The sequence below is a fragment of the Astyanax mexicanus genome, chromosome 8 (genome assembly GCF_023375975.1).
Source record: "Astyanax mexicanus isolate ESR-SI-001 chromosome 8, AstMex3_surface, whole genome shotgun sequence".
Lineage (NCBI taxonomy): Eukaryota > Metazoa > Chordata > Actinopteri > Characiformes > Acestrorhamphidae > Astyanax > Astyanax mexicanus.
This window is the reverse complement of record NC_064415.1, coordinates 19831608-19855201: the sequence shown is the minus strand read 5'-3', so window position 1 is coordinate 19855201 and position 23594 is coordinate 19831608. Positions and strand designations below refer to the sequence as shown.

Genomic DNA, 23594 nt, shown 5'->3' with positions numbered 1-23594 from the left:
AGGAAAGAATTTTTGCTAGTTTTTGGTGCACTGCTGTGAGGATTTAATTGTATTCTTCAACAGGATCACCACCTCACCCCATCTCCAACCCCCTAACTAATCCCAAAAGCTTCTCAACCCTGGCCCTATGGATCACCATCTCTGCTCCAACAGACCTGATTTATGATTAACAATGTATTAACTGATGCAGCCATTTGATAACAATCTGATCGATTGCATCAAGCAAGGTAGAACATAAGACATGCAGAACAGGGTGATTGTAGGACCAGGGATGAGAACTACTGATTTAGCATTAAAGCCCTAACACAGAGGTTTCCAGTCATATCTGCAGGTTTTCATTGTAAATAACCAGCAACACTTGATTTTATTTATTTAATGAGTTGTTCAGTTTTCAAACAACTGAAAAATGTGCTTCTGCTTAGCTGGAATGAAAACCTGCAGCCACATCAGCGCTTACAGATTAGATTGGACACCCCTGCTTTAACAAAAGAGACCTAACTGCATAATGCTGCCCAAAGGCAACAAATAAAAACACTGGGTCAGTAAGCAAATGGAAACAAAATATTGGTAGGTTAGTGTGTTCAAGTGCACTTTTGTTTTTTTTGTGTATGAGAAAGTGTCTAAAGACAATTCTGCTTGATCATAAACAGACATGAATGCTGAGTACAAACAAAACAAATATATGTTGGCTATAAATTCAGTCTGTCAGGTTATATTTACCCCACACTGCATGCTTTCTTTGCTTCCTACTGCAATATGAAAGCCTACAGCACTCTCAATTTCTCTCTTCAAACAAAGGCAGTAATGAGGCCTACTAGGGCTGGCCGGAATAATTAAAATAACCAATTATTTGTTCATTATGCTGGCATTTCTTTCTCTGCTTTGTATTCAGAAGTTCCATCTTTTTAAAAAACAGAGGAATTGAAGATTAAATGAATATTTTGTAGAAATCCGACCTTAAACAACAGATTTAGAGTCATGTTGATGCTACACTAAAGGCTCATTTATGTGCAACATAAATATACACATTTCTGAAAACTGATGTGGACCGGCAGTACCACTGGAAATCATGGTATCAGTGTAAGCAATAGTTACAGAGATACCACCATACACTCTAAAAAACAGAGGTACGATATGAGTACTTTTTTGTACTCGAAGGTACACTCTTTATAATTGTACCCTCAAAGGTACAATATTGGTCTTTACGGGGTCAGATTTGTTCCCTCTGAAGTACAAAGTCATTTCTAACAGCAATAAGTACAAATTTGTACCATTTAACCAGCCAAAGGGTACATTCAGTATTCTGTATCACTGTACTAATGAACAATATATATTTAAATTGCACATTTTTTATTTGAAAGTTTTTGAGCCATATTTAGTTGATGATAATGTTTATAATCTTTATGATCTTTACTGCCACAAAAACCATGTGTACAAAAAAGGACTTTCACTGAAAGGTACTTTTTTGTGCCTCAATATAAGGTACAGCCCCAGCGACAAGCTTTGTACTCTTTTAAGTACAAATCTGTACTTATATTTCTTAGAGTGTACGTCCAATTTGACACAATGAAAAAGAAACTACAGCTCTGCCTCTTTTATATTTTTGCAGTAAGTACATTATCACAGTCTTTTCCAATGTTGACATATTTGTTTTTGTCAGATCATTTCACCACTGAAAGGCCCTCAAGTGGATGCACTGCTTAACATCCATGGAAACGTATAGAACACATATCTGGGCATTAAAGGCTACTTTGTATGAAACAGATGTATTCATTTTAGTATGTAAAAGGGACTAATTTGTGTTACCAACAATAGCGTAAGTCCAAGTCTGGACCAGAGTCCACACCAAGGTTTGTGTCGTTGTTACATTGTAAAGGCTACATTCTGTCTGGTTAGTTTTGCTTTCACACTGCAGTTTAGTGAGCCAACAAAAGAACTTTACTGCATCCTGCCCTCATCAGCTAAACTGTCTCTGTCTCTCTATACTTCATATTAATTGATTTGTAGAATGTTATTTATGAGTTCAGTGATTTGATTTGCCAGGTGTAGTAACAAATTATGGCTCTGTGAGGATTTGATTCCCCTTTGCAGGCATGCACAACTCAAAATGACTGTTACAGATTATCCTTAGATTCCTTTTATACCTGTTTATAAATAAGGGTTAATCTACAGTTACAGTAAATAAACGAATTCCCAGTCTAAGCTAAGTTTGTGTCCATACTATTGCAGGATGCACCTGCGTGGCAAGGGGAGTCAAAGTTTAGCTCAACACCTATTCAACAATTTTTTCCTCTGGTTTGTTTAAATACTACCTCCTGTAACTTGCTGTAATCAGTCTGAAAGACAGAAGCGTCCAGAAAAGTGCTTTTACAATGCAAACAAACCGATGTTCAGTAGATGTACATCAAGACCACCTCTTTCGTCCGGACCATGGTTTGTATCCCACACCTTTCACACAAGCTGAACTGAAATGGAGAACTGAGAAACACTACTAGCATAATTTCTGCTTTCTTTAAACTAAACTACAGTCCCTGACAAAAGTTCTGTCGCTTACCCATGTTGTGGAAACAAAAGCTTATAACTAGTGCTGGACGATATGGCCAAAATTTATATCACGATATACTCCTTAAATTTCGGTCGATACGATATAATTTCGATATTGATATAAATACTTTGAAGGCCTCAGAAAACTGCTAAGAAGCCCTGCAATCCCTGCAGCACTGCGAATTTTAATTATTATATAACTGTGTATTTGCACTTTTTGTATTGCTGGCATCAGATACCCTCATTATATGCACATATATCTATCTACCTATCTATCTATCTATCTATCTATCTATCTATCTATCTATCTATCTAATGGAAATCTGTACCTACTACTGTCTGAAAATTTAATTTAAGACTTTGAACCCTCATTTCACAAAAACTTTAATACTTTAGAAATAAAAGTAGTCAAAATAAATGAATGCTCAATATTATTTGCATATAGCAAAATAATAACATGACATCCCTGTCAAACATAAGCCTATATAACTATTACCAATAAAAATAACTTTAAATTACAACAGAGGCAGAGCTTCTTATTCTTTGTGAACAAATTTAACAGATTAAAACAAGTGTTTCAACTAGGATATAGAATACAAGAAGCATTTATATACATAAAAGCAACAAGATTTTCCCGTCAAATAAACAAACCTACAGGCTCTATCAACTATGAATAACTTAGTTACAACATAAGCTATAAAAGTGCTTCAGTCAGTATAAGAAAAATATTGTATGTAGTGGAGTTGCTTGAAGTGGTGGAACAGATTAGATGTATTAACATTACCGCTGCTGGTCGGCTGCACTCTTCGGCACAATTTGCAGCAAAGCGGCAAGGGAGCAGACCCGCGGCCAAGCGAGCGGGCCCGCGGCCGGCCTCGAGGACCCGCGGCCGAGCGAGCGGACCCGCAGCCGGCCTCGAGGACCCGCGGCATATGTGCTGCGTAGCGAAGCGGACCCGAGCCTAGCCATTTTAACCTAGCCTTGCCTAGCCTAGCCTATTTGGCTACGTGCCTGTGTGGTTACGTCATCACGCACTGACGTAGCCCAGCTACGGGGGCTGAATGTGTTGAGCTCTGGGGCGAGCTGACGCCAGTAAAAAACGCCTGTCCGTGATTCTAATACATATAGATATACCACAAAGCTGATATCACCGTTATTGAAACATTTCTTATCGCGATAAATACCGATATCGAATTATTGTCCAGGCCTACTTATAACCTGACTTTAAATTCATTCATTAGTTTTAGAAATGACTTATATGAAAGCTGAAACCCTCCCAAATGAGGTTTAATTAACGAAAATAAGTTTGCTTCACTGCAGAAATATTGATTATTTTATAAAGACAGAAAGGTCAGATTTTGGCAAGACAAAAGTTTTGTCACCTTGTCATATAATGCACCCAATCCTTGTTTACAGCCTCACCTGTGCTCACTAATTGATTGATTAATTAGTGGGTGTGTATAAAAAGAACCCCAGCTCCCCAGACCTTCACTTAAACTGCAACTTGACCTCTGACAACATGCCAAAAATCCACCCTGCGACCAAAGCCTTGATTATCAAGAGGCTGAAGACCAGATCCACTGCAGAGGTGGCTGGCACCTTTAATGTGTCTCAGCATCAAGTACAGAGAATTAAAAAAATATTTAAAGGGACTGGAGATGTTTTTAACAAGCCCAGGTCCAGCAGACCCCGCAAGACAACTGCTCAGGAGGAACGTTTGTTGGTTAGAAAATCCAAAGCCAGCCCCTCTTCCACTGCAGCAGAGCTCCACCAGGCCTGGTGAACTCAAGTTCCTGTGTCAACTAGAACAGTCTGTAGGATTCTGTCTCGAAATGGCCTCCATGGTCGAATCAGTGCCCAGAAACCAGCACTAAACAAAAGGCAATTAAAAAAACGTATGGCATTTGCCAAGGCTGCTAAACGGCTGGACACTGGAAAAGTGGCAGAAGGTGGATTTCTCAGATGAATCCTCAGTTGAATTACACCACTGCCGCCACAAATACTGGCGGAGACCTACTGGAGCCCATATGGATCCAAGATTCACCCAGAAAACAGTTAAGTTTGGTGGTGGAAAGATCATGGTCTGGGGTTACATTTAGTATGGGGGTGTGCGAAACATTTGCAGGTGAAAGGCAATATCAATTGCCTAAAATATCAAGAAGTATTAGCTACCTCTTACATTCCCGATTATAAATGGGGTCAAATTTTGCAGCAGGATGATGCTCCATCTCATACATCCATCTCTACATCAAAGTTCCTCAAGGCGAAGAAGATCAAGGTGCTCCAGGACTGGCCAGCCCAGACATGAACATCATTGAGCATGTTTGGGGTAAGATGAAAGAGGAAGCTTGGAAGACAAAACCAAAGAATCTTGATGTACTCTGGGAGGCATATAAGACTGCATTCTTTGCTATTCCTGATGACTTCATCAATAAATTGTATGAATCATTGTTGAACCACATGGATGCAGTCCTTCAAGCCATGAAAGTCATACAAAATAATAAAAAATGGCTCTAATAGCACCATGACTTCATTCACCAATGTTATGAAACATATTTTTGTATTTGAAGTAAATTATTTGTTTGATTTTCACATTACTTTCTGTGGGCGACAAAACTTTTGTCTTGCCAAAATCTGACCTTTCTGTCTTTATTAAATAATCAATATTTCTGCAGTGAAGCAAAATTATTTTCGTAAATTAAACCTCATTTGGGAGGGTTTTAGCTTTCATTTAAGTCATATCTAAAAACAATGGACGAATTTAAAGTCCGGTTATAAGCTATTGTTTCCACAACATGGATAAGCGACAGAACTTCTGTCAGGGACTGTACAAGCTACACAAGCTAACATTCTAAATCCTTAGGTATTTATGTGTAATCTGTCCCCCTTTGTGGCTCTAACGGCAACACTCAGTGACCCCACTCCTTAACATGGTCAGACACTTCATGGCTGTGAAATGCTGTGGTTCCTCACAGCTAATTATAGAAATTAATATAGAAACTGACTTTTTTCCACTTTGTCCAGAATGTATAACACATTTTGATCAGCATGCACCTTTGCATACAACAATTCTTAAACAATTAATACATGTAGAACAATACCTAAAATAGCTATAGCTGATTTAATAATAAATAATAATTCAGACAAAACAGACATCTATGTGAATGACCTCACACTTAAATAAATTATACAATTTCCCCTTCATTCACTGAAGCAAGAAAACCCAAGACTCCTTAAACAGTCAGGAGAAAGAGCACTTCATATGACTGGACAACAAGAAAAAGCTCAGGGCAAAATCTGTGAAAGTATACTACATGTCTTACACACTGTTAAGCTAAGCCAAGAGAGCAAGAGAGAGAGAGAGAGAGAGAGAGAGAGAGAGAGACCATTACAGTGAATACGAGAGAGAGCACAAGCAAGAAGACATAGAAAGCAACTTCCTCTTTGAAAGCTATAATCGGAGCTGCTGATTGTGGAGCTGCCGGTGATGTGATAGCAACACACAGCGCTAAACGCAGGCTTTGATCACGCTAACCCTTACGTTTGAAGCTGAGAATCTCCCATCTGACAATCACTCACAAACAGACACTCACAGACACACACACACATACACAGAAGTGTGCGCACAGATGTGACTGTCTTTGACAAACAGACTAATGCAAATGCTGACAAAAAGATGGCACTCCTGCTGTTAGCAGAGTTTGTTAATCAATTAAAGGTGCAGAGTGTAAGTTGGTTATGTTTACAGGGTGGTAAAGCAACACAGCACAATGCATTGCATCAACTATTGTCATCCTATTGAATGATTTAAAACTCTTGTTGCACTGTCAGGTTCGTAATAAACGAATGCAAGGACAGAAGCATGTAGGCTGTGAACACCTGTGCTCCTACATAATACACATCCAGCGGTTTTCACCAGCTAACAGCTGGAACAGTGTTTTTAGTAGAGATGCAGAATGTATTATCTGTTCATTGTAACTGTGACATTATATTTCTGCAGCATGCAAAGGATCCCTCAAACTAATTCAAATGTGCTGCAAGAATCTGTCCAGTTATAACTTCATTTTTTTACAAGAGTGAAAAAGGGATCTATGAAAGGGAATTGTGAAAGAAACAGCATTTTTTTTCTCAAAATAACAGCTTAACAGAAAAAAAAATCTCTATCTTATATATATTTTTATATATTTCCATGCTTAGCATGCTGTAAATGTAAATGCATGCTTAGCATGATGTAAATTTGGTGAAGCTAGCATAACCCGAGTCATATTTATGTAATATCTTGTAGTATTACTCTACAGCATCAGTCCATATCGTTGCTGTCCAATGAAAAACACTTATCTCCAAATCAGCAACTTTACAGGAGAGAGAAAAAACATTGTACACTTTCAATGGAAGTCAATGTAAAACGAGTTTATTTATTTATTTTATTTCAGTGATAGTTCTGTATTTCAAAGCTTGTCCAAAAATGTATGTGTAAAGCATGTCCCTTAGTGTTGGCTTAAAGCAACCACTTCCTGACTGTAGGGAGAGTCAATAGCAAGACATACTGATTCTTAACTAATGAAGACTAACAGTTACACCATTTTGGAGAATATCTGTTGCCATTGGTAGGTCACTTCCTTATTCTAAAGGAAGTACTTGGATAGATCTTGGATAGACTTTTTCCTACAACGTAAATGACAACCATCAGATTCACAGTAGGTCAAAAAGTAAAATTGAAAAAATGGAAATATAAGCTTGTTTATCAGTGACAATATGTTGATTTTTTTTTTCCAGATTTACCACTAATATAGCATTGCATATAAATACCTGTAGATTCATATTTCTATTTTTTTTATATATAAAATTTAGTGTAAAGTCATTTCTAAACAGTAGAGATAATTACTAAAACAACAGCAGGATAACCCCTCTTTTAATACTCGATTGAGCAGGTGTCCCAATACTTTTGTCTATTTAGTGAATTACAATCCCAATTGTATAGCAGTATATGAACAGTATGAGAGGCCTTGAAACCAGACAAAGTCTATCTTCTCCTCTAAACAATGAAGGAATATTTATGAAAGCTTCATAAGCCGTTTTGAGCCGGTGAGGTGATAGCTGTCGGCCTTAGGGCCTGAGCCGCCGCTGCTTCAGATCAATTTTTAAAATCCCTCAGTGGTTTCCAATCATTAATTCTGGCTGGCTAAAAGGCGCTCAGAAGATGGGGAGGCTTTATAGGGCTGGGAGTGCCTGCAGCACTGTGTCAGTGTGCTCCTGCACCTTGTTACAGTGGAGCGGGCCGAGCCTCACGCAGCACCAGCTTCACACAGCCGGGGTGACATTAGGAAGCAGCGGGAGGGTTGGTCTGTTTCTATCTCTTACTTACTTGGACACAATCAGACACGCACGCACACACACACACACACACACACACACACAGGCACGCTCTGCAAAGTGGCTTCCAGCCAGCGGCCCTCTGTGGCACATGGGGTCTGCATAACTGAGATGGAGTTTTAGTGCCACAGCATGCTACTGTCAAATTACACACACACTCCGGGAAAGAGGGGTGGAGTCTGCTTCTAATATCATCTATGTCTCTATGTCTCCCTCACTTTATCTCTGTTTCTGTCTCTACCTATCTATCTCTCTTTCTTTCACATTCAATCTCAATTTCTCTATCAATGGACTCTCTATCTCTTATGGTCCATTTCTATTGGTCCATTTTTAATTGAATGTAGCCAATCTCTCCTCCCTCAGTTTCTCTCCCTCTCTGTATCTCTGCCCAATCTCATTTTGTCTCACTATCTCTCCTGTCTCTCTTCTTCTCTCAGTATTTTTTAATCATCTCTTCATGTCTTCCTCTTCTCGTTTTATCTACCTCACATTCCCTCACGTATCTCAATCTCTTTAACATCACTGTCTGTCTTTGTCTCTCTCTCTCTCTCTCTCTCTCTCTCTCTCTCTTATCTTCTCTTCAATCTGTCTTCCTTTTTCTTTCTCATTCACTCTTTTAACATAACTGTCTCTCTCTCTCTGTCAGAAAATCTCCCTTAATCTCTCTCTCTCACTCTCTTTCTCTGTCTTTTTCTCCTCCCTTAAACTTCTTCTCAATCCCTTTCCCTTCTTCAATATCTTGTTTTCTGCTCTTCTTTCCCATTTTTCTCCTTTTCATCAATCTTCCTCTCCCCCTCCGTCTCTCTTTTAATATATTTGTTATTTTTTTCTTTCTCTCCCTCACACTCCCTTTTTTTGAGTATCCCTCCTTCTGTGTTGTTCTCAATCTCTTTCTCTCACTGTCTTCCTCTTCTTCCTCAGTCTCACTTCCAACATCTCTGTCTATTTGTTTCTCTCTCTTTCAATGTTTTTGTCTTTCTTCTCCACCAATCACTCTTTTCTTTTTCTCAGTCTCTCTGTCCTGCCTGTTTCCTTTTCTCCTTTAATCTCTCACTATCTTCCTCTCTATCCAGTCTCTCTCTCTCTCACTATCTCTATTTCAATAATGCTGTTTTTTTCTCATTTCTCAGACTCTCACAGTCTTTGTCTCCTCATAGTCTCTCTCTCTCTTCTCTCTCTATCTCTCTCCTTGTGTCACTCGTACTATCAATTTTGCTGTTTTCTCCTCTCCTTCCTCAGCCTCTCGCTGTGCCTTTGTCTCCTCCCAGTCTTTCTCTCTCTCTTTCTATATGTCTCTCTCTCTGACAGTGCCACAGCTTACAGAACAGCTAAAAGTAAATCAGCTCACTTTAACTACTGTGACACTATCTCTGGAGGGTGTAGCTGCGTGTGTGTATGTGGAGTGTGTGTGTGTGGAGTGTGTGTCAGTCCTCAGCCTCTCTTTGATCTTGACTCTGCTGGAGAGCTGTCAGAAGGCGTGACATGCACACAGTGTTGGACAGGAGTGGAATGGGTTTAAAAGAGCAGACAGCCATTTCAATCTGAACAAGACTCCTCAGGCTCAAACCTCCATTCATCCTTCTCTCTTCAATCGCTTTTACCTCACTCTATCCCTTAAACTTCCCCTTATCTCACTCCACACACTCCCTCTCTCTCATTCCTGCGCCCTGCTCTCTGTTTCTCTTATTCTCTTCTCACACTCCCTCAGCTCCTCTCTCCCTGAACAAATCACATCCTTCCTTTTATTCCTTTCATTCCTCCCCTCTTCCCTCTGGACTGCTGGCCTCACCAGATTCCTCCATCACACACTCGTCCATTTGGTCTCCTTTACCTTGTACTGTTTTCACCCCACAAGTAACCCTCATGCCCCGTAGCTACTCCTGCCTATCAATGTTTCCCTTTAATCATTATGGGCTGTTTGACTCGGAGCTGAGGCAATATAACGGAAATTGCAGTCCACACAATTCCTGCTTTAAACCCTTTAAACCCTGAGGGCCTGTATGAGGGCCAGCTCTGATGATATTGGGAAGTGTGAGCTCCACCCAGAAACCTTACTTTGTGAGCCTTTAGCAAAATTTTACTTTGTTTTGGTTCACAGTATTGTAATAAACACTATATGGCCAAGAGTATTGGGACACCTTCTAAATAATTGTTTTTTTCTGATATTAATAGAGCTTATCCTGCTTTTGCTGGAGTAACTGTCTATACTATCCAGGCTTTAAGGCTTTAGGTTTGGAGAATAAGTGAGGTCAGGATGTTGGTTGACCATTATCTCACCTCATCCCGAATCCCAAAAGTACTGGATGGAGCACCATCATTTCAGGGAGCACAGTTCACAGTGAATCTGTTCAGCAAAACCTACAATTTTAAATCATATCCACACATTAAAAACATTAGATATTGCTGTCATTTTGACAGGGATTGTCACCAGGTTATCACCAATGCACAGTCCTATTTTGTAAAAGCTTATTATACAATCTATTTTTACTCCTTGCGCCAGTGATGTTTAATTAGCAAAGGAGCTTATATATATATATATATATATATATATATATATATATATATATATATATATATATATATATATATATATATATATATATATATATATATATCCATGTTGAGGTCTGGAAGTGAGGTATGTTCAGGTACATATCTGGTGTGTTGCTATCTTTGCAACGGAAACAACAGGTGTGCCACTGACTGAAATTAACTTAGACAACATAGTCAACCGTCAGATGTTCATTGCTATCTAGGCAATGCAGGTACACCACACACTCTCAGTGCACATACGCCCCTGTTTGTTACTTGCAGGTCAGTTTCCTCTGCTGAGAAGCGCTGAAGTGCTGCACCATTAAAATACTAATCTGACAAAGTCAAAGAGCTAAAAGGATTTTAAAAAAGATTGGATTGAAAAGTAAAACACTGATTGGTTTATTTCACGTTACGCCCAAAACACACCCATGATTAATTAAGAGAATTAGTGCATGCGTTTTGTGCTTTTCAAGCTGCGCAAGGTGTACCTTTCCGACCATATAACAGCAAAGATACACTGACGCACCCTAAATAAACCTGTGCGGTGTGGCTCGCCTATAGATATTAAAGCCGACAGAATAATAAGTGAGGCTCAAATGTCCATTAAATTGAAGTAGAAACACTAAGAAGAAACTTTACAAAATAGGACCATCAAGCACTGGAGGACATAACAGACAAAAACAACATTAGCACGAGAACTGAACATTTCACTGGGAGCTTTGATAACTAGGTTTTGATGGCAGTGTGGCTGTACACAAGCCTAAGATCACTATGCACAATGCCAAGTGTCAGCTGGACTGCCATTGAACACATTGCCACTGAGCAGTGAAAACATGTTCTCTTGAGTGATGAATCACACTTCACCATCTGGCAGTCTGATGGAGGCATCAGAGTTTGGCACAAACCAGGAGAACTAGGGCTCAGTCACAAAAAATTAGTTGGTCAGTTGGTTTTCTCCAAGCACAAACAATAGCTGGACATACTTGCACATAGTATTTTTGCATTCTGATCCCAGTATTGTGCTCCTGTTAAAGCAAACTGGCCCACTGGATCTTTGAAATCATTGTACATGGGTTGGTTGCAGCCTAACATTTTTAAATGTAAGGTTAAAAAGCACCCCAATTGCTAAAAAGTATGCAGAGAAACAGTGTACAATGATCCTACATGGTGATTAGAGCTGATAAAATGAACAATGAGTGTAGAAAAAACAAGGTGGTGTTAATGTCATCAAACTCTCAAGGGACTAACACTCAGCAGACAATTATTAGACCGACTGGCTAGAGGAGGGGAGACATAAGGTCTGTCTCTCATTGTCTGGTTGTCTCTCATTGGTCGGACATACATACTGCTAATGGTCAAATCGACAGGCTGGAGAAAAGCCAATAATCGCTGTGTGTTGATGAGATGTCACTGACCAAAGATAACACAGAGATAATCTGCTAGTTCAGAGCATCATTGAGGAACATAGGTCATGTCCAGACAATCTGCAGTGAAAATGTCTTCCGTTTTCTTTTTACCTTTTAACCTTCAAAATCTGTCAATCAAATGTTTTAATGGTATGGTAATGACAAAATAAATAAATAAAAATGAATGTGTTATTTGGGTTAGAGTTAACAGAACACTTTGAGGAGTACTTCAAAATACATGTGCAAAAGATAGAACTCCCTGAGTTCACTCAGCAACAGACACAATCTGCTTGTTGAAACTGCAGTCATTAAAACATGCTGTTCATCACTTTGTCTGATTAATCTGATAATGTTAGACAATAGCAATAAGTCATCAGTGAGTGCCACCTTGCATATTCAGCTTTGGTGAAGGGAATCAAAAGACTGGAAAAGACTATGTCTGTGAGTTCTTGCATTTTAACATGCAAAAGCAATTGTCCTTCATTGAGTCGTAGTACAAGAAAAGACACACAAGCATATCATGAGATATATGTACAGTTCTGTATGTGTGTAGAACGTAGAGATAAGCTTTATTTAAGTGAAGGTGTGAGTAATGTGTGAAATTGTACTAAATTATATGTTGAACTATTGGATCAAAATAAATGTAAATGAAAAAGTTTTTGCATCATGGTTATTCAGAAATTCCTAAAACTCTGAAAAGAAGGTTTACAACCTTTTTGTGCCTAAAATATATATCTACCCCATATATATACTCAACAATTTAACAATTTTAGCCACAATCATTACCAACCACTGCACTGCCCACTGTGGGTGTTAATGCCCTTTATGATGTATTCTTAGTACAAACGTGACACTTTGAATTGAGGACTGTTAAATGCCTGCAAAACTTGGAATGTCCCATCCATCTGGCACCCACTATCTAGCCTCAACAAAAATTCACATTGCACATTGCCATAAACAAGCTGGACAGTGCTCTTACTTACTCACTAGATAGCACCTCACAACTTATACAGGTGTGGGTGAGGGGGTGAGAGGAGGGGGGCAGGAGTAAATATGAGGTAACTGCTTGGCCTACATACACATGGTTGGGCGCGTGCTTAAACGCACCAGTCGAAAGCTGTGCAACGCAGTCCAGCACAGTTTCAGCAGATATTTCCAGTTACAGCTGAATTCACACTTTTAATTCCAGAAAAACGCTCTTATTTACATCGGGTTTGTGAGTGCTCTGCACTGACTCAGAGGGTGGGGGCGGGGCTGGGGACATCATGGGCCCTGCATTGTTTAATATTGTGATATATAATCGAAAAAAAAACATTGCAATGTATAAATGTTCCAATATTGTGCAGCCCTAATGTCAATGTATTTACACAGTGATGTAAATGCAACTGTAGTACCCACTTGATTGTCGACATAAAACTGTAGTATGTGGAGAAAAAGTTGTGAGTGCCACCTCACCTGCTCCTGTGTCTCCCTGTTTGGCCAAGTTGACAATGTACGAATAATGGCAGTGACGGTCTTGACGAGTCATTCAGTAATGCCAGCCTGATTTAGCCAACCTCAATTTTTGTCAGCCATCTATTTTAATTACCTCTTCTTTGTTTCCCCCCACGGGTCAAATCAGAATGTGCGTGCATTTTCCTGCCCCCCTCTTCATATTAATAAAAAATCTGGCATGGCTTGGAAAAAAGTAAAACTCCCACAACTCTTAAATAAATAGCTGAGCAGGAGAAAGTGCAGAAACATGTAGCTTCCATTCATTTTGAAGCTGACATAAGAGATTCATCTCAGAGGCAGTGATGAGATTATTTCATATGCAGGCAATAAATATCTTATATGTATAAACACAAACAGATACTAACTGCACATCTGTATCTGAGCTCCTATTAAATGCAATAACTTATCAAATTTATTTATATTAGATATATATATCTCATGCATTGATAATTGAAGGTAAAGTACAAGCCAGTGTGTCAAACTGTTTTTTTAATTAATTAATTTATTTATTTAGACATCCAGGGTCAGGATAGTAACCTAAATTCAAAATAAATTCATGCCAGTACATCAAATAACTGCAATTCGTATAGCTAAATGTATGTAGATCATGAAAAAGGTTCATGGTAAGTTCAAAACAAGTAAAGAATGGGTCGACATGCTTTTCCACCACTGGTTCCAGAAACAGCTGAATATAAATTCAGGTTTTAGCTAAATCTAAAATAAAATCTATCATTATAATTCAGACAATCTCCCAGAGGCTCTCAACATTTTGTACAAAACATTCTGTTGCAGTGTGTGTGTATGATAATTAACAGTGTCCTCTCAAAGCCCACCCCAGAGAGTTACACACTTACAATACAAACAGCACAACTTTCTCTTGCTCACAACAACAAAGCAAAATGTGTGTGTGTGTGTTTTTGTGCATGTGTGTGAAAGAGAGTGTGAGAGAGAGAGAGAGAAAGAGAGAGAGAGCTAGAAACAGAGAGAGGGACAGAAAGAGACAGAAAACTACTATACAGCTCTGGAAAAAAATAAAAGACCACTTCAGTTTCTGAATCAGTTTCTCTGATTTTGCTATTTATAGGTTTATGTTTAAGTAAAATGAACATTGTTGTTTTATTTTATAAACTAAAGATAACATTTCTCCCAAATTCCAAATAAAAATATGGTCATTTAGAGCATTTATTTGCAAAAAATAAGTAGGGTTTTGAGCAAACAGTACAGATAGATAGATAGATAGACAGACAGACAGACTGATAGTGAGAGACGGGGGTTCTTCTGGCCTTCCTCCCCAATGATTTCTATTTTTTCTGATCCCTCTATAATCCAATCATTAGGAGGGGATCTTCTCCAGGCACCATAGACCCACTAACCCTTGCACACACGCACAAGCACACACACACACACACATGCACACAGACCTGTGTGCACGAACGCTGCTAATACCAAAATGATCAGTGTAGTGTTCTGTATGTGTTATGTAAGGCAGGTTACACTTCAATTGTCAATGGATTATGGAAATTGAAAGCTAAACACTGTGATACGACAGGGACAGGGATGGAGGATGGGAAGGGGAGGTTTAAAAGGGGAGAAGAAGGGTATACCAACAGGGATGAAAGTTGAGGTCTAAAATGGATTTAGGTCATCTACATTTCACAGGCTCTGACCAAAGCGAATGAAACACAAAATCTCTGCATGAAGGAAATTGTCATTAGAACTGTTCCGATTGAAACTGAATCAAACCTGGACATTCAGACACTCAGACTGCTGAAAACCTATTGCATTTTCAAGCATCATAACTGGCTGTCACTATTCAGCTTAAAAGATTAATTAATTTCATGCATGACTGTGCAAAGTTCAAGTGAAATAAATGGATGAAAGCCTATTGGGAGGTGAACACAGACAGTGCAGGTCTTAGCACAGTGAGTGATGCAATGTTTTGCCACTTTGTCTCTGACCTCCAGAGCACTCTGTCTGAAATGAAATCATGATTATACGGTCAAAGGTCAGAATAGCAGATTTCATTTAAGAATGTTTACTTCCATTATTGGTGAGATGTATAGCATTCAGAGCCCTTTTTACACGTAATCCCCCATCTCAGAGGATCATGAAAGACTCAGCATGCCTAGTCATTCCATTTCAGAACTCATTTCTGCTGCTGATCTCACAGGCTTCACAGGTGGCATGCTTTGGATCTTGAGGTTTTTCTATTCTATACACACTCTCCTCATTCTATCACTCTGGTACAGGTTATTCCTGGTCTTTTCGGCAAGAAAAGACAGTTCCAGAAATCTACTGTCACTTTTATGTACTTCTAAACGAACTGAAACCTAGGCTTTCTAGCTTGAAGCTTTCTACACTCTTGGTGCTACAGTGTGCTACAGAGAGTTACTTAAGTAGTGCAATAGGAGAATAATTTTTGACTCCTTAGAATACATTTTTGCATCAGACAAAGTAGTCTACATAATGGTTCTTTGCTCATTTAAATATTTAGTTTACACCAACGACTGTAGAAAACAGATACCATGCTTCGTTTTCTTTCCAATGAAATTAGAAAACTATAAGACATATTATCAAATTTAAAACCAGAGATCTAGGGCGTCTTTTAATTTTTCCTATTGATAGACCCCTGGATACCCGATAAATGTCCAGTTCAACTACAACTCAGCTACTCCATTTAATTAAAAGGAAGAACAGTTTTTATATTGTTATTCCTAAATATCACTCCTTCATTGTTCTTACAATATTGCAGAAAAAGGAGTGATTTCTATGTTTTTGTCTATTAGAGCTTAATTAATCCATCAGTTCACTGATAATGCTGTTTGATATATACTACTAACCTCAACAACACTGAGTAGCTTCACCATCAATTATACAATGTTTATAACAAACATTATATAGTCACTATATGTTCAAATGTTTGTAGAGGCCCTTAAATGCATGAATGCATCCACCTACCTACCAACACTTTTCTAATCCGTGTAGAAATGTACTGCCACAAAAAAAAGTAACAAAGTAACATGAAAGCACTGTGTCTTATGCAATGTATTACACAGAAGGATATGAAGCCTGTATCTGTATATGACAGACAGTAGAGACTGTTACTACCACAAAAGCCAGATGAACTCTTTTTTTTAAACTCTTGATTTCAAAAGAAGCAATGAATGAGCAGGAGTCCCATTACTTTTGTCCATTTTGTGCATGTGTAGCTTTACATGCATATTATTTCAAATATATATATTGCAACCTCATTGCATCTATATACTTCTTTCTTATGTTTAGTAAAACCGGCTGTGCTTACCCACACTGTCAGAGTGACAGAAAGCTGGATGAACCAGGGCTCTGGTGGTTCGTTAAACAGGTGGTTGCACTGGTGCACTGGGGGCAGAAAGCTGCTGCTAGGCAGACATCACGGAGCTTATTCCCTCACTGGGCTAGTGCCAGAGTGTTGCAGAACCCTGGAGGTTTCCCCAACGGACAGCAGCAGCAGCAGCGTTAGTGAGGTCAGGAAAGCCGAGCAGGATGCGGCTTCGTCTCCTCCAGCCAACACACTGCAACACACATGCGAATAACCAGATTAGTTCCATTAATAGCTCTGAAAGGATGAGAGTGCCTTCAGCCTGCCTTATTTGCAACTTCAGGCAGGCTGCTTGCAGACTAAGCCTGATGAATGAGTCTATCCAGGTTTCAGGAGGAAATCCCAGTCATTCAACACTCAGCACTCTGCCCTCATCTATTCTATCTGTAGCTTTAACCCACGACACAGAAAAACAGTTTAAATTATTTAATCAAATCATGTGATCTGGAGCCACTTGTTCCCCATGGTGATGATTATGTCCACAGTGGGGATGGGCAGACTGGTGCTGAAATATTGGTACCTCATATCCATTTACATTTACAGTATAAATTGAGTGAAAGTGAAGAAGAAACAGCAATCCAGTAAATGTGTAATAATAACAAAATTAATGACAATAAATAAGCACATACATACATATAATGAATATGACAACCACCTCACTGTTTATACACCTACTGTGTTTGTGGTCGGATAAGAAGTATAAACAGATACCATTCCGACACCCTATTGGTTTAGACATGATCCATCACACCTCATGTCATAAACCAGTAAGAACATAGCAGACGTATGTATCCTAATATAAAGATGATCTGTGGCAGAGACTCAAAAGAACTCAAAAGAGACAAATATCCAACTAAGCTCCTTCTTTAATATATTTGCATTGCATTAAAATGCATTCATTTTCAATGGTCATATATGCAGCTAAAACAGATAATAATAACATTTTCATATAAGATTATAGTCATTATAGCTTTTAGAAAAATATGTTTTGAGGTGGAGGGGGGGGGGTGGTAGTGCATTATTGGCATTCTGTGGTATGGCTAAGCTTTAGTCCTTAATAGCATTTTCCTCCTCACTTTATTTTTACTTTTATACTTTTACACTTTTACTTGAGTGAAAACTCTTGTATCTATCTATGTAATAAATGTGAACACTTTGCACACTTTTATCCACTCTGTAGTATGTAGTTCTATAATTTCAGATTATCAGCCCAGTATAGTCACCAGTAAAACTGCATTTGACCCACTCAAAACACTGACTGAGAATGATCCACTTCCCAAATAATACCTGCTCTGTGGTGGTCCAGTGGGGTCCTTCCATTGCAGAGCAAAATGAAGGGAGAATACTAAAGTATGTAGACTACAGTCTGTAATTACAGAACTACAAAGGCTGATTTTAACCTTTTATCTCCCCAACATATTCAGATACACCCAAAATATGGCTGATGACCAAACTAATGAAACAGCTGTGGCCTTAAGTTTAGAGATCTGGGTATGGGTTTGCAGGGCCACAAGTTTGATCCCCAGGACTGGTAGGAAGTAGTTAAGGCCAGTGGGCAGTAAACACCACTCCAGATGAGTATGTTCTCAGTGCCAGCTTTGTGTGTACTTAAAGAGTAAAGAAGGTGTTTCTATTTCTAGTATCCGAACAGTAAAGATTCCCAAACGGCTCTTGACTTTGATGTTCTGGGAAGCTCACAGTCATTGTTTTAATCAATCCAAATTCAATGTGTGGATTGCAGAGCCAGAAGACCAGTCTGAGAGAATTGATTTAGAGTCTAAGTAGGGGTTCTTCAAACTTTTGACAGATCCTTTAACTCATTTACAACAATGGTTCTAATGAAACATCCATTAAAGGGCATTACTTCTCGGAAACAGAAGTGGATCCTCTTGGGCAGTGTTTCTCTTGCTGCCTTCAAGTCCACCTCAGAAGGTCTCGTTTACAGCTTTGGAGCTCATAAGTACTTTATAATAAGAATTTTTGTGTTGCTTTTTTTCCTGTTTTTCTGTTTCCCACAGAAATTAAATATATTTATAAAATATTGATAGTGATTTTATAATTACATGGGTATGAAAATATTGATACTCTATAGTATCGCAATATTTATTTTTGCAAAACAATATCAATTCTCAAAGACACAGTATCAATATTTTTAATAATTAGTTTGTATTAGTAAACTGGTAAGTGGTGTCAGTGGTTCATTTACTGATATGTTTAGACCCCAACTGCTAGATAGTTGTACTCTGTCATTAGATCCCACTGTTCTGATTGGATAATAAAAAAAAAACATATGAGTGTGTTTTTATACTATGATTATTTTTTCTAAAATTTTATTTAGACAATCGCAATATACAGTCTCATCTTAGGTGGACAATAACAGGGTGGACAATTTTAGCAAAGCAAGCATGTGATTAAAACATGGTTGACTTAGCGTTGCACACATTTTGATTGCTCGTGCTGTCCAACAATTTTGTATCTAATGATTATTTTGGTAGTTGACTAATCTGAGGATAATTTTTTTATTTTAGTCAATAATTATTTTTGTCATGTTCTCCATCTCTGCTTCATGTGGCTGCAGCTCCTGTTTCAAAGCATGTTTTTCCACACCTGTCATCCTGTTGTCTAGTCTCTGTCTTAACATAACATTAAAGCTCCTGCATTCTCCATCACCAAAACAACAGATACAGCAAGGCATTCAAATGTGAAACATGCTGAGTTAGTGAGTGTTTAGGGATCTCTGTTTTCATTCAGAGCAAATCTTGAAAAATGTATTGTTACACAGTGTTTGTATGAGATGTACGCAACTATGCTGCTGTCACAAGTCACAAGTCATGTTACATTGTTATTGACCCATCAGATAAATCACAAAGATTCCCCGTTGGAATACTTTGCTGGTATTAGATCGTAAAAAGACTCAATACAGACCAACTCCAAGCCCATAAATCTGCTCGTGCAGATGTTATTAATCATATTCAATGATCCTAAAGCGTCTGTGGGCATAACCCTTCATGCTCCTCAGAGCTTACCATAGCTAGATGAAGCTTTTTCATATGGAAGCCCTTTCCTGCCACCTGAAAAAACAGCATATTTTTTTCTATTTTTTTAATAAATTGCTCTCTCATTATTTTGAGATAGCAAGTCGTTATTTTGACATACTAACTTATTATTTTGAGATACCAGTAAGTTGAAAATGCTAGCTCATTATGTTTAGACAATATCACATTATTTTGAGATACTCTCATTACATTGGAAAATAAATAACAACATAGTATCTCAAAATAAAAACTTGGCATCTTACAATAAGGACTTAGCATCCTGAAATAACAACTTCAAATTTCAAAATTATGACTAAATGTCTTAAAATAACAACTTAGCATTTCAAAATACTGACTTACTATCTCAACATAACAGCTTAGTACCTCGGCATAACCACTGACTATCGCAAAGTAAAGACTTAGTATCTCAAAAATAATGACAACGTATCTCAAATTACAAACTTACTATTTCAAAAGAACAACTTAATATTTCAAAATATCGATTTGGTATCTCAAAAAATTACTTAATATTTTGACTTCTAAGAATTAAGACTTACTATCTCAAAATAATGACTTAGTATCTCAAAACTAAAATTTACTATCGCGAAATACAAGTTTAGTACCTCAAAAATGACTTAATATCTTAAAATAGTGACATAGTATTTAAAAGTAACAACTAGTATCTCAGAAAACGACGTATTATCTGAAAATAACAGCTTAATACATCAGAATAACAACTTAGTATCTCAGGATAATGAGATAGCAATTTGCATAATAATGAGAATAATAGGTGCTGTTTTTTTGGCGGGAATGGGCTTCCATATTTCCCAGTGTTTACCGTGACCCTAATCCCAGTACCGACACCGGTAACACAGCCTGAAGTGACTCATAGCAGCGCAGCTCCTCTACACTCCTCTACGCCTCTGAGCTGGAGATATACAGGGTTATAACAGACTAACCAGACCCTGCACAGTGTAGACCACCCAAACCCCGGTCCTGTAGCCCCTCCGGGCTCCGCTGACCTACCGGCTGAGGCGGGTCAGGAGGTGGAGGTCCGCGCTCCTCTGCAGAAGCTGCTGGTGGAGCTGGTGGATCTGGCGGGTGCACCTGTACTGGGTTCGTGCGCGAGCTTCAGCTCCTGTAGCACTGCTCGTGTCTGTAGGAAATCCGCTACAGCAGCAGCAGCAGCGCCTCACAGCCCGCTCGCGCCGCCGCGCTGCGCTCCTCTTCCAGACTGGACGCTGCTCTGCTCCATGCCGCTCCTCTCATTTCCAGCCCCAGCAGAAACTTCACCCTCCGCGAGCCCGTCCGCTACTGAAGGAGGAGCCGCGAGACGCTGAGCGAGTAGAGGGCGCGAGAGCAGCAGCTCTGAGCGCGAGACACGCAGACGGAGGGGGAGTGCACGTGAGTGTGTGAGTGTGAATGAATGAAGGAGGCAGCGGAGCGCTGGGCTCGATCAGTAGCAGTTAGTGGAGGGAGGGAGGAGATGCAGGCTGAGTGAGTGAGGAGCACTATAGAGCTACAGCACAGGTTACAGGTTGGTTTGACCAGCAGGGCTGTACGAAGGAATATCGAAGTATCGACGATCCTAGTAGAGAATTCATTCAGTTTGATACAGTGTTTGACTCTAAGGGCGTATTCACACCAGCACTATTTGGTCTGGTTAAAACGGGTTCTTGTGTTTTTTTGTTTCTCAGTCCGGTCCCAAACAAACTCTGAAGCGGTTTGCTTGCGGTGAGAACGTGATCCGGTCTCAATTCAACCCAGCATTCGAATATACTCCTTTTATTTAAACTGCTGATAATGCACAGTTTAATCTGACATATATAACGCTAATTACCACAGCTATAAACAACACTGTCTCTGCTCCATGCTGTTTACACGCTCAGTCTGTGCTGCATTCACTGCTCGCAGCCATGTGACTCTGTTTACTATGTGTACTTCTGTGCAGCACGTCCCATTGAAAACACTGTTTGAAAGCGCAGCGGCAAATTTTCAACGTTCATTGTTAAAGCATATTTACACTGCACAGATATACACGCTGGAACACAGAATCTATAGAATCTACTACATGTACGTTCTAGCTCCTGCGCCAGACAGCTCTGACCAATCAGAGAAAACAATGTGTTTGCATGGTGTATTGATGCGTATTTTGGTGCGTTTAGGTTTATGCAACACTCTGTCCATCACTTTAATTCATGAACTCCCTAAATACCATATGATTAACATTCTAAGAATTACAGGACAGCATGTTAATCTGTGTCCCTTCATATGATCTTATTTCTAGGATATAGGAGTGGTTGGTTAGTGCTGGAGATAAAAATAGCTCCTTTTAAAAGTGCAACAATTCAGATGCTTTGATTCAGTCATTTACATTCCACAGAACTGGTTCTGACACAATTTACAGAACAAAATCTTAAAATACAGTTTAGGAAATCATTGTTACATCAGGACTTAACCTTAAAATATTTAGCTTCATATGCTGACTGTAAGGAATATACATGAATTAGCTTCTAATTCTTATCTCTGAATTTATCTGAATCAAATTTGGTTCAATCTGTTTAAATGTTGGGGGGGGGGGGAGATTTTTTATCATGCACCATCTTTTAAGTTGTGGCCAAATCAGGTAATGATAAATGGATTGGTGAAAATTATTTATAGATACATATTTTAGTTATGAGTCCTTTAGAAGTCTAGCTGGGCCTTACCAAAGTTCAGGAAGGCTGCCAAAGGTGTGCAATAGCAAAGCCTTAAAATACATACCAGTCATATTACCAATATTATTACAAGTGATACCAAATATTGCCAGTATATTCATCTATTTGTAGAAATCTTAACATGCTATGCATTAAATTTAGTAGTAATATTGGGACACTGCCATTCGTATTACTCTGTATTGGGTCTAATGGGAAATCAAGAGTATTACTCATCACTACATCGCAGCCTGCTTCTCTGAACTCGGAAGGGTGCTGAGGGGTTTGACTTTGTCCAGCATAAAAAGTCATTAAGTCATATTCTCTTCAAAATGAAACAATTTGCATGCAGTTGGCTCTTTATACAGTACCTCTTGCATAGTCTATTCAGCAGAAAAAGGAAGTGAGTATCACCAAATAAGTATTCAGCTGACATTATAGTGGTTTAAAATGTGTGTCGACCTCGGCTCTGGCAGCTATTACTCTTTTGTTCATCTGTGGGGATCATTAAATGTTGATTTGTGAGTTCACTGTAGTGTGTTTCCTCCATTCAGATACTTGTCGTGGTATTTTTAGCTGACCTCTTTTTTTGTACATGAATACAGACTATAGAATACGCACACTCATAATCTGGCTTTATAAAAGGGTTCTATACAAGCACTGAATAGGGTCCTATGGCTTGAATCAATAGCAGAATCCTTGTTGATGCTATATAAAACCATTTTATTCACAAAGAGACTCATGCTTTCACACTGACAAGGTTTGGTCCAGATCCCGCAGCTGCAGTTAAGATGCTGAGAGTGTGAGTGTATTGATCAGGCCTGTGAAGAGGTTGATTAATTGTGAAGTGGGTGATCCCGGCCGCTGATCAACGACTCAGGCAAACCTATAAACACCTGTTTGTGTAATACATTAGGACACTGTGCAGTAGCTTAAAATCAATCTAATCAATAAACACAGAATAATTATTTTCACCACAGAGGAACCCATCTAAATACATAGACACTCAGACCATAATGTTATTTCCCTCTTCTCATCAAGTCACACCTGCAGTAGTTTCTCCTCACATCACCTAAAAAAGACAGAGAGACAGGGAATCTAGAGAAGTGTCCAAGCATTTGCTGCCCAAAACCTTCTGACTACCCAACCATGGTGT

At 38.9% G+C, this 23594-nt stretch overlaps 1 protein-coding gene across 1 annotated transcript in view; it reads right to left on the bottom strand.

The window, feature by feature from the left end:
- The window catches only part of slc8a4b (solute carrier family 8 member 4b), a 106419-nt gene extending 85208 nt beyond the window's left edge, over positions 1-21211 (bottom strand). The window contains exons 1-2 of the mRNA XM_007242040.4: positions 20772-21211; positions 16654-16903 (exon numbers count right to left, since the gene is read on the bottom strand). The gene's annotated coding sequence lies outside the window, so the exon portion shown is untranslated. The remainder of the gene's footprint in view (positions 1-16653; positions 16904-20771) is intronic.
- Between the last annotated feature and the right edge of the window lie 2383 nt (positions 21212-23594).